Source organism: Alligator mississippiensis, chromosome 1 (assembly GCF_030867095.1).
Source record: "Alligator mississippiensis isolate rAllMis1 chromosome 1, rAllMis1, whole genome shotgun sequence".
NCBI classification, from domain to species: Eukaryota; Metazoa; Chordata; order Crocodylia; family Alligatoridae; genus Alligator; species Alligator mississippiensis.
In genome coordinates, this window is record NC_081824.1 from 12,042,570 (window position 1) to 12,054,764 (window position 12,195).

Genomic DNA, 12,195 nt, shown 5'->3' on the forward strand with positions numbered 1-12,195 from the left:
GGGTGAGTTCTGCCAAACACCAGAAAGGGAGAAGAAACTGGTGTTAATGCCAGAGGGTTTACCTGATAGCAGCTTGCGCCCCGCCAGGGCCAACTCTGTGCACTCTGCTTTGCTGGGGCTAGGGCAGGGGCCAGCTCCACGTACCCTCCCTGACTGTAGCTGCTGGGCAGTGGGCTCCCTAGGGGCTGTCATTCTGTCACCCCCTCTAAATTGGTGCCCACAGCTTCCACTGGATTCAACAAACTTGAGGCCCTTCATGTTTCATGGGCATTACCAATCAGTGCAGAACACCTCCTTTCTCCTGCTTATCCCTCTCTCCCCCCACTCCTGACCCATTATGTTACTGGGACAAGCCTCCAATTCTCAAAAACTGTCTCTCATTTTGAGCAATGGTCATTCAAAATCACTAGTCACTTTGGAAACTCTTGGCCTCCATTTTGTTTCTATCCCACAAATGTGGCTATGGCCTTTCACTGACACTATCAGCAGTTACACATACTTCAACATTTTTCTCATACTGGTCTTTGCATAAAGTTTTCAACTAATCTTCCATCCTCACTGTAAGAAGAGTTATTTTCCTAGCGACGCTGGCTGTACAGATGGCATTTTGTTAGGAAACATAGTACCCGTTTTCTTTAAACGTGCTTTTTGTTTGTTATTTTAAGGTTATTACCAGAAACTCGACACTTACTCCAGAAACACATGTAACCAAGACCAGTTTCAGGAATTGCAACTATTCTTAGACCAATCAGCCAGTGAACTAAATCTGCAGCACTAATCTCATAATCTTGTATCACAGATCTTAACCAGTTGCATCTAGCTAAGGTGCTCTGTAACAAGTAACAATATTTCTTGTAAACCTGTTTAGTTGAACAAAAGGAGTAAACTGCATGGACCGTTCCTGCAATGAGTTGATATTAAGAGAACAAAGGGTTTCCTAACCAACCTATAGGACTGGTTAGCAACACTGGGAGAGCTGCTGTTGTGTAAATATACCAGGTCACATCTGGCATAAATTAACCCTCTCCTCTGTTCTATTAAACAGATTTTTATACTGCTCCCATCACTGTAGGACTGAGATCAGCGCCTTCCAGCAGTAGATTAAATGCTATGATAACATCTGCTTTGCTTATCGACTTCAACAGAGTAGCAAAGACTTGTGACATTAGTGAAGTTGACACCTATGGCCGAATCCTATTTCACCCTTATGTGCCTTAGCAGCACTTGTGTAGCCATGTCAGAGCAATGTTTGTCCCTCAAGTGCATTTCAGAGTCCATTTCTAACTATGGCAGAAGAGGGTTCCTGCCTTCTTGTCTCTTAGGCCATTAGCTAGTGGTTAGGGCACTTGCCCAGGGCATGGGAGCACCAGGTACTAGGGCCCCCTCACCTCAGGACCAACATCTTCCACCAAAAAAGGGTAGGCCTTACTTAGACCCCTCCACAGCCATCTTTTTGAAGCTGGACCCCTATGCAGTCATGAAGGCCATAGAAGAGAGAGGCTCTGGGTTCTGGCCCTACCCCCTGCCTCTAATGTGGTAGAAACTCTCCCAACCGTTTATCTATTTTATCCAATCAATACTCAATGCAGAAAACCATTAGGGCAGGTTCTTTCCTTCCCAGGGCAGTCTCCATCCACTGAGTCGCACTCCCTTGGACTTGCTCTCTCCTTGCAGGAAGTGGGAAATGCAGATTCAAACCCATATGGGAGATGGGAGCCTAGAATGTAGGTCTCTCTTCCTCTTTGCATGAGCCCTAGCTACTGTTCTATTGGATGAAAAGATGGAAATGCTCTCTTCTACCCCCTCTCCTGTTGGTAACCATGGGTATTTTTCAACTAAAGCAGGGGTGAGCAAAATACAGCCCACAGGCGAGATCTGGCCCACCAGGCACTTTCATGCAGTCCACAGCACCCCCACCCCCACCCCCCACCGGAAATTGTGCCTGGCCCTCTGGGATGGAAGAGCCTAGTCCAGGGTGCACCACCTTCCAGGTGGGGCTGCTGCTGCAGCCGCCCCATGGGAACCTGCTTGTCTTCCCGGATGTCCAGCTCTCTTGCTCAGGGCAGCAGGTAGGGAAGTTGCGGGGCTGGTGCCAGGACGGGGGTGTGGAGCTGCAGCTTGGTGGAAGTGCCAAGCTCAGCAAGGAGCCCATGCCCAGGGGCGCAGTGGCAGCACAGAGTCAGCTGGGCAGGGTGTGGGTGTGAGGGAGGGTGAGGACGCCCTCACAAACTCCCCCAAATGGCATGTACCCCCATTGCTGGTAGCAGCTGCAGGAAGGGGGCTCAGGGTGCTGGCCAGCCGCTCCATGCTGCATACCTGCAGCTCTGGCATTAGCACTGAGGAAGCCCTGCACTGGAGCCCCCTGCTGCACAGGTCGCCGGACTCCACCAATGGGGGAGGGAGCCCCATCCCCTGCTTCCCCAGAGTCCAGCACAGGGCTTCCCAGGTGCAAGTGCAGGAGCTGTAGGCATGCGACATGGAGCCCCTGTAATAGAGGCTACCACGCAGGCTGTGCTCCTTGTCTCCTGTGCACAGCACTGGGCAGAGCCATGCCCCACTGTGTGCCAACGCCTGCACCAGGCACTAGCACCTTGAGCCCCCACCCCCAGCCTGCTGCTGCTGCTGGCAGTGGAGTCTGTGCCACCATGTGGGAGGGTGTGGGCTGCACTGCCCACCATCCCTCACACCCACACCCTGCCCTTACAACCCCGAACAATATATACACACACCCCAGCTTACCCTATGCCCCCCACACATAGGCACATGCCATCAGAAACTCCCCACAGACACCCCCCACCATACACACTCCCCATACCCACAACCGCACCCCACAAGCCACCATACACACAGAGAATATAAAAGAGGAGACTTTATTTTGAGTTATTATGGAATCCCCTCTATATACAGTACACAAACATAAGTCATGACAAATATTTTTTGTAATAAAATTTAATATGTTATAGTAGGTGTTTGACTTCTAGTGTATGATTTTGTTTTTTTTCCAGCAATGCCCCTCCCCCAAAGGAGTATGGAGCAGGGAGGCAAGGGAAGGGATTTCTGGTGGCAAAAGTTAGGGGTTAGGGGATGGGACTTCGGGTCCCAATATGGCTACCAGGGGGACGAGGCAGTTATCAAGGGGCAGGGCTCTCCATGTGGCCCTCAGCAGCTCACCAAAACTTGTTAAGCAAACCGCCCCAGGAACTCAAGTTTCGTGATTTACATCTAGGCCATCTTATTCTGCCCCAGAGCCTACCTGGCCATGGTGAAGCCTTCTATGCATGCTCAGGAAGGAAGCACAGGGCAAATGTAACAGAAGAATGGAAACAGAATCTAAAAGCAACATTAGTGCCAATAATTGCACTTAGGCAGCTGTCAGGGCTACTGAGACATGTAAAAGTGAAGTTGGCCCATAGTCTATATGGTGAAAGATGGTAGCTTGCTTGTATGTTGAATGATCATGGACACTCCAACCTTGCCATCAGGTCCAATGGTGCAGTGACAAAGTGGGTCTTAGGCGAAATTATGTAACCTGCCCTGTTCTATTATGACAGTTTTCATAAGATCAGAGCCCTACCTTATTACATCCTTTAGGAACACACAATCCTTGCCCCACAGGGCTCATGAGCTAGACAAGAGAGTCAAAGAAAATAACATTATTACCCCTGTGCACTGTGGCATAGAGATGCCATGCCTTGCCCAAATTCAGGAACTCCGTGGCAGAGCTGGTAACTAAACCCAGCTCTCCTGAACCCAGAGCCAGTCCTTTAACCACAAGGATATCTTTCCTCTCTCATTTTCCCCCTTTTGCTCTTTAGCAGCACACTTCAAAAAATACGCTTAAAAATCCATTCTGCAATAGCTTAGGTATGCTGTGGCCTCCACAACCGTATTTAGCACAATTACAGGCTGAAAGGAACCCTTGCAAATTATCTGCAAATAGATATGTCTTTATGTAAATCCAAGGGCTTGGAACATAAATCTACAGCCAGAGAAATAGAAAGGTTTAAGGCAGAAAGGAATTTTTTCCCCTGCCAAGGCTGGTAGCTGAGGTATAAGAAATGGCAGATAAAAGAGACAGGAACATGGCATGGCATAATGGTTCAGAAGTTCCTTCCAGCTTGGGAACCTGAAGATAGACATACCATAGTTTGCATGCAAGTTATTCACTGAAATCAAAGGATTACTACAGACAATCCACTTAATGAAGTCACCATCTTCAGCTGGCATTTCAGAAAAACAGGCCATTTTTATTTAGACTTTACATGCATGACTAAACTTAGGCCCTCAAATCTAAAAATGATGGCCTAAGTCTATATCCTTAAGGAAAAAATTCCACAGAATTGTATAGCAGCGTAAAACATTACGGCAAACTATACCATTGGAGAGCAAGGATGACTTGACACTGGCTGTAAAAGATACGTCTCATTTGAGAAGATCCTGGTTGTCGCAGGTCTTGACCCAGAACAAAACAGGAGTGGCACGGCCATTTATGCCCATAGCCCTTGCAAGCTGCATTGCTGCTCCTCCGCCAGTCAGCGGACAAGGGGAGAAGCCTGCCTGACAGGCTCATCCCTGGAATAACCTGCACATGTGGAACAACCTGCAACCACCAGATGCATATGTTGTCCCAGGAAAAAAGCATTAGCACTTTTCATCCCACATACTTCACAGGTACTCAGAGCAGGAAAATGGATGTGTACATATGTCCAATTCTGGGACAAAAGGCTTTCTCCTGGGAAAATGACAACATCTTCCCAGTGAGCAAGCAGTTATAGCCCTCCACGTTTTGTGCAGATGCTGTCCATTCTGTAAACCTGGATCCTGATGAGGATGACACTCGAATTACTGCTGTATCTAATAACTCCAGCCATGGACTTGGACCCAGGCACTATCCAAATACAGAACACAACCAAACAGCTGCCTCAGCTGGGAGCTTCACTTTTAGGGCCTGCTCTGTAAATCACAGATTGCCAGATCACTTTGAGTTTCAATCAACATTGAAAAAAAATCCCATGAGAAAGGTAAATTTGACAATCTCGCAGGATTTTTCTTTTTAATTTGAACTGAAACTTGCTGTCATTTTTTCTTGCGTTTCAATTAAAAAGCAGAAGACTGAAACATTTGCAGCTTTTGAAAATAAAATTACATTTCCAAAACATTTCTGGTAAAAAGTTCAGGACTGGGGCAAAAGTCTTCAGGTTTTAGCTTCCTCAAAAAGACGGAAAGGTTCTCCCAGAATGATTTTCTGCATGAAGATATTCATTTTTGACCCCAAAAAGCCCCCCAACAAAAACCAAACAAATAGCATTTTGTCCACATGGAAAAAATCTGTAGCCAAATAAACTGAAAACAGTCTGTAACTAGGACTAGGCAGAAGATGACTTCGATGGCCTGATTTTTAGTGACTCGTATTTCAGGTGAGGCACTGATCCAGATACCAAGATGCCAGCACAGCCACAAGTTTGGAAGCTCATCAAAGAAGCTCCCTTCAGAGATCTCATGAGATGGAGCTTTTCTCAGTGAAAGTCCCAGCCCGATGGAGGGGTGAAGAACACCACAAGACTAGCATCCGATCAGCCTCAACCCCAAGCAAAACCCGAAAGGACAGAGGGACTTGAACCTTCAAACAAACAACGTACAAATGAACCCCAAATTATTTTTTCTCAAGGCTCCAAAAAAGAAAAGAAAACGATTCAGGCACTGTTTAATTTTTAGACTGATCCCCTGCCTCTCCTTTTTTTTTTAATCACATGAACTAGGTCACTTATCGCCCTGGCTATAGCAGGATGATACCCCCTCCCCATGCCAAGAGCGATGCTTGGCTGTTATGCAAAGAATCAAGGAGGGCAGTCGAAAGGGGCAAATACAATTAATGCTCCCGCTTCTGCGATATTTCTGGCCCCATGGGAGAAATTAGGAAACTTTATGTCAGCAGGAATGAGAACAATAAAGGCAAAGGAGGGTTGCATGTGTGAAAACTGTATCACTCATACCCCCGCCCCTCCGCCCTTTTTTATTATTATTATTTTATTTTTTTGCCCCGCAGTATGATGTGTTAACAATTTTGTTGGTTTAACAGTTCACACTTCCAGCACATTTATCCATTGGCACATGGGGGTTTTATGCATTTAACAGTTTTCTTCATTAAAGTGGGTTCCACTGTGTCTTAAAAATTATTTTCCTTAGACTGTGTGTTTGTTATTTTATATGGTGCGATTGAAAAGCAGCCCGACGGCTTGGCCTTGGAAAACGCATACTGCCGAGACGAACGCGCTGGAGGCAGCAGGATTGACCTCCCCCAAAGCCAAGCGCCTGCTCCTTTGAAAGAACGGCTGATTGCTCTCCGAAGCTCGCTCCTCTAATTGCCAGGAGCTTCTTAATTCATTTGGAGCTTGAGAAAACGAAGTGCAGATGGAAGCGCTGCAAGCAAAAAGCCCCCTTTGCCTCCAATATTATTTTTTTTCCATGCTGTCTATTGGAGTGGGCTTCATCCCCCTCCCGGCACCCCCACGCCACCTGTTTTTTAAAGAAACAGTGCCGGCATTTTATTTTTCGAAGGGATTGCAGGGGGCAGGCAGGGGGTGAGAAAGGGAGAAGGGGGTTGTTATTCCTGTACAAGGCGGTCTGGTTCTTGTCGGTGTAAGAGACACCCAGCTGCTTGCACAGCGACCCCCGCACGGGGCCCTTTTGGAGCCGAACTCAATTCCTGTTTGCCAAACTACACTTTCAAGAGGTGTCAGATATCGAGAACCTGCTCCAAATGCCAAGGCAAGCAATGAAGGGAAAAAAGTCGGGGCAGGGGCGGTGGGGGGGCAGGGAGGAAGAGGGTGGGGGATGGGGCGAGCATTCCTTCTCGAAGAAAAAGGTAGTTGTTCCAACCTGGCTGTTTCTTTTTAAAATAATTAGTTAAGCAGTGCATAAAAACAGGTATGTCTGCTCTACATTGCTCAGGGACTTGGCAGGCCCTCGTCCTTCCCCACGTTAGAGGAATTTTTGTGAACCACTAGTTCACGGGACAAGGGAAGGGAATTGTATCACCATGACCTAAGGCAACCCAGCTTGTAAGGTTAACCATAATTTTTTAAACTAACATGACCTCTGTTAACCCTTCCATTCCCTTCTTTAAAAAAAAATGAGAGAGCGAAATATATTTACAAAGCCACTAAGAAGAAAGAAAGAAAGGACGAAGAAGAAGAAGATAGCTCCCTGCCCCCAGCCTTCACCAACCCTCCCTTGTCCCTCCTCCTTGCCCATGTGTGCGTCTATACCCAGTGTTTACTGGGACTTCATGCACTGAGTCTTAAGGACTTGGCTTTCTAATGAGTCATGGCATCATAAAATTAAGCCCTTCTGGGAAGCCAAAAAAATTCTGTTTAAAGTGTGTGTTTCAGGAATTTTCATGTCTGGTTGTCTGAGCCACATGTGCTCATAGTAAAGGAGATATACCCCCTTTCTCAGATATTGCTGCCCCAAGATATTTATTTTATTTCACCCAATGCGTCCATCTTTCCTCATTTTGTCTAACATAGGCTGTTTCTGTCAGCTGGGATTCAAGGCAAACCAGCTTAAAGGCCCCCCAATCCCTGACTGTGCCTGAAATCCAGGCACCAAAGTTAGAGATAGGGCCATTCTGCAGCCAGTTGGATGCAGTGAAGAGGTGTGATATATGGTACAGCTGGCTCCTTTGTCAATCTTTGGATACTGAACATATAACAACCAGAATATATCAAGCCTGGAGGCATCCATCTCCGTCTCAAATCACAGGTGCCCATTTGCAACCCAGACAAATGCCCTGCATCATGAACAGAAAGCAGTTAACTAGCTACCGAGGCATCCTCCTGATAACCTATTCCTTTCTAATTTAATTTGGGATTTTTTTTTTTTGCCATTTGTACTCAATGGTCAGGATAGTTAGACTAGAAGTCCTATTGGCTTTCCAGAGGAATGGTTATTATTGCCTAAATTATCTTAAAGCTTCACTGATTTATACCCATAACCTTACCTAGGCCTTTAGTGCTGTAATAATTTGGCCAATTTTAACATAAAAGAATAGTGAGAAGAAAAGGAGAAAAAGCTCATGTCCATATGATTCTTAAAAGGACAAAAGTTAAAAAGAAAAAAAAGCAAGAGCAAAATAACACAGTCCTCCAGTTTAGGATGAATGTGTCTAACAATTTATATCTAGATATTGATATGGATATCAATATATAGATGGAGATATATATATCTGTAACTATCTAGCTATAGATATCTATCAATCTATATGATGATTGATCAATCAACAGATAGATAGATATCTCCATACAAGCTCATGTCATCATTTCATTTTTATGAACCACGTGCCTCCAACTTATTTCATCTTCTGTTTCCTGAAACTAAACAAAACCAACTCAAAAAAGTAAGGACTTGTTTCCTTAAATGAACAAGGAGGAGCAGAAAGTGCTGCTGGGGAAGGCGAACATCATGCAGTGCAGAGGATCCCAGGGAGAGTTCGTGAAACACATGTGAGCTTACATGCATCCCTGCTCGCTCACTCTGGCATTTCTAATAGGATGATGTCCCAGTGGCAGATGTCACTCAAGTGGCTTTGAGTATGAATACGCCACTTCCTATTTGCGATACTTGCTCAGAATTGGAGACAAAAGGCAAATTTGCAACCCAACCAAACTTCCCCGACACCACTGCCCCACAAATGTAAAGCTCCATGGGGCAGATAAAACGGGCCCTTGATGCCAAACACCATTAGTCTGGCGAAACAAAATGCCAGCCAAAAAAAGATTTTGAATTATTTTCTTATTTAACCTAATCTCTATATTGCAGCATGGCCAGGAGACCAGTGAAACTGGAGCCCCAGTGTATCAAGTGGGCACATTAAGCCTTCTTCTACTCAAGATGTTCATGCGACAGGCTGAAAAGCTACTACTGAACCTGGTGAACAAGGGGTTACCTGCAGTTCAATTCCTCTTCCCTTTGCTCAGGTGGAAGTCTCACCAGTGTCTACTTGGGGGAAGCAAATTTTGGGGAGAGTCTGTGCAGGTAAGTCTCTACAGGCCATGTCTTAGGACCATCAGCACCTTCGCCTGCTTCCAGGCTATTCATTCTAGGTGCTCCAGGGCAGACCTCAAGCTCCTGGAAGGATGCAGAAACACGCAGCATTGACTCTGATGCAGAGAGGACTTTGGGCAGGAAAATATTAACCATACAACGTAAGCCACTTAAAATGCCCGAGGGAAAGGCAGGCAGCCATTTAAATCATGCAGATAACACTAGCCAATTGACAAATCCTATTAATTGCACTATTCAAGGCACCACTTAAGCCGATTGCAGCATGCCTGCTAATTCACGTGGGAGCAGCCTGCTCTGGGTTCCCTCTACCCCTGCTCAGCTGTTGGCATCTCATTAAGGGTGGTTACACATTGTATCTCATCTCTACTAGCCATTTTGAGATGGACAGGGTTTCATTACAGGGCTGCTAAGGGCACAGCACTGCCAACAGTTGTGATGACACTAGTGTCAGGAGGCCTCACCTAAGGTCAGGGCTTCATGCACGGAGGTGTTCAAGATGAGGCTGTACAAGCACCTTGTGGAGCTCGGCTGAGCCCAATAACTTCCTGCCCAGGGCAGGGGACTGGACTTGATCTTATGGGTCCCTTCTGGTCCTTCGAACCTATGGTTATATTAAGCATTGTACAAACACACGCCAAGAGACAGTCTCTGGTCCCATTTGCTTGAAGGGTTAGTAGACAAGAGGGCGGGTGGGGAAACAGAGGCAAGGAGAAGTGAAGTAACTTGCCCAAAGCCACAGAGAGCAGGTCATGGGCAGAAGCAAGAGGAAGAGCCAGGTCTCCTGACTCCCTGCACAGTGCCTTATCCATTAAGCCGTACGGCTCCCTATGTCTTTAACGCTGACCAAGATCTCTACCTAAGTCACATTCCTGTGCGCTGAGATCAAACCCAGACTAGAATTTCTCAGCTGTAACAGGGAGCAGCATATGTATAATATTTATTTGGTCTTCAAACTGTTCCTATAATGAAAAAGTATCTCTTTTCCTCTCTTGCCTGGACCACCTTGAGATTACCTCAGAGTCATGAAGGAAATGAGGAAGGTCTGGACATTCGCCCTGTTTCTCTCTTCTTCCACTTTTTTGCTGATGAGTCAGAAGCCTAAGGGGTTTGCTGAAGCATCCACTGTGTGCTGGGAATCTAATGCTTACTCCTTTGGCTCCAAAATGAGAAGGAATGAGAGGCATAATTTCTTCCAGGCCTGGGCTTGGAGTGGTACTGTGTCTGCACCTTTTAAAATATCCCTTATTCACTGAAGGGATATAAAAAATGCATTTAGCAAGCAAAGGGGGAGCCTTTTCAAACTTTGAAGCTGAGATTTTCCAATAAACCTAAGGGATTTAGACACTCTGGTTCTATTCACTCAACTCGCTCTCTAATATCGGTGAACACCAAGCCACAGAAATTTGAAATGGGGACCTTAATTTAGTGGACATTTTTGATATTCATGTCTCTGCACTTCTATTCCCCATGTGCATAAACCAGGGATAGCACTACAAGTTGGTTGTGATGACTAATTAATTAATGTCTGTGAATCACTCAGAAATTCATCATGGCCATTACAGAAGCATCCAGGAGAAAATGAAAATAAACCTGGCCTCTGAGCCGGTTTTGAATGCGCATCGAATGAGGCCTCGTGCCACACAAGGTAAAAGGAGAAAACCTAAAAAGCAGCAGATGCTTCTTAAACAAGCACCTGTCTGCTCTGTGTGCTAAAAGAGATGGAAAAATAGGAAGTGGTCGCCCGAAGAAGGATTATGCCATAATGCACGCACAAGGCAACTGAATTAAAGCTGCACCAGCAAGCTGGCTTCTGTCATGTCTTAACCTTTGAGTGCTTGACATTGTGACTTAAATAACATTCATTTAATAATGGTTCTTAAATCCACAGTGGAGCCCTCTGGCACTGGAGCCAACAGAGGAAGTGGTAGGAGTGGTAGGTTGTCATCCTTTATGCCGGCTAGCCACTAGGGAGCAAGGAGGTGTATACTTCCTTTTACTTCTGTCAGCTGACAGCAGAGGGATGCTGAAATGCTGATCCCTGGTTTTCCTCCAGTTTCTGAGGGAAATAGAGTGATATCTCTTTCCATCCCTAAGCACATGCCGAAACAAGTCAGTCCCTTGCTTCCCATCCTGATCACCTCCAGCCTCTCTGGTCCCCTCATCCTACTCCTATTCCTAGACCAATCTCTCTCTCCATCCAAGTCACTCACCCTTATCCCCTGCTTCTTTCTACCATCCTCTCTCAAATTCCCCTGCTTTTTATTCTAGTTTCTTCCCTTACCACCCACAGTCAGATCCAACCTATTTGTATTTGACTCAAGATGATGCTTCCTTTTCCTCCAGGCCCTGTGGGCACCAGTAGGGTGAGTACCAAAAACAGCACTGGACAGTCTTCCTTGCTGTCAGCCCCATATGTGGAACCATAATGGGTTGGAAGGAAGAATTGCAAGTAAAGCCATAGCACCTGCAGCTCCGGGCTGGAGTCTGATCATCACAGAGAGAGTCGGGAACAGTTTTCTACCAATCTCTCATAAGGTTCTACTTAGCATGTGAAAACTGAGACATGTAGAGGCTCTTGGCTCAGCCAAATTTGGGTGCATTTTCATTCAGGCAGATCCCTGACTCCCCAAAAAAACCCCACTTTGGACATCAGTCCAAAGCATGGATGGACTAGAGCCTATCCAATGAAACAGCTTCAAGAATGTATTAGCACGGACAAAACGATCGGTTTCCCCACTAACTTTAGTCTAAAAAACACCCCAACCAGCTGGGCTGATTTTTTCCAAACTAATTTAACCTGAAGCAGGTAGGGAGATTTAATCTGAGTGGATGAAACTCGGCAAAGATATAAACACCAGAAAAACAGGTCTTAAAATGAAATGTGTCAGGCCACCTTAACTGTGCAGAGCTCTGCTTAGGCTGCCTATAATCTTATTTCTGGTCTGTGCAATTAATTCTTTTAGCCCTCCTATTGCCAGAGTGAGACTCTTACTGTCCAAACAGAGAGATACCCACAGAAATTCGAAAGGCTGAGGCCAACTAGGGACAGGTTAGGGCACCAAAGTGCAATTCATGAATGTTATATACTGTTCCCAAGTCTGCCATGGACTTCCTGTATTACCATGGATA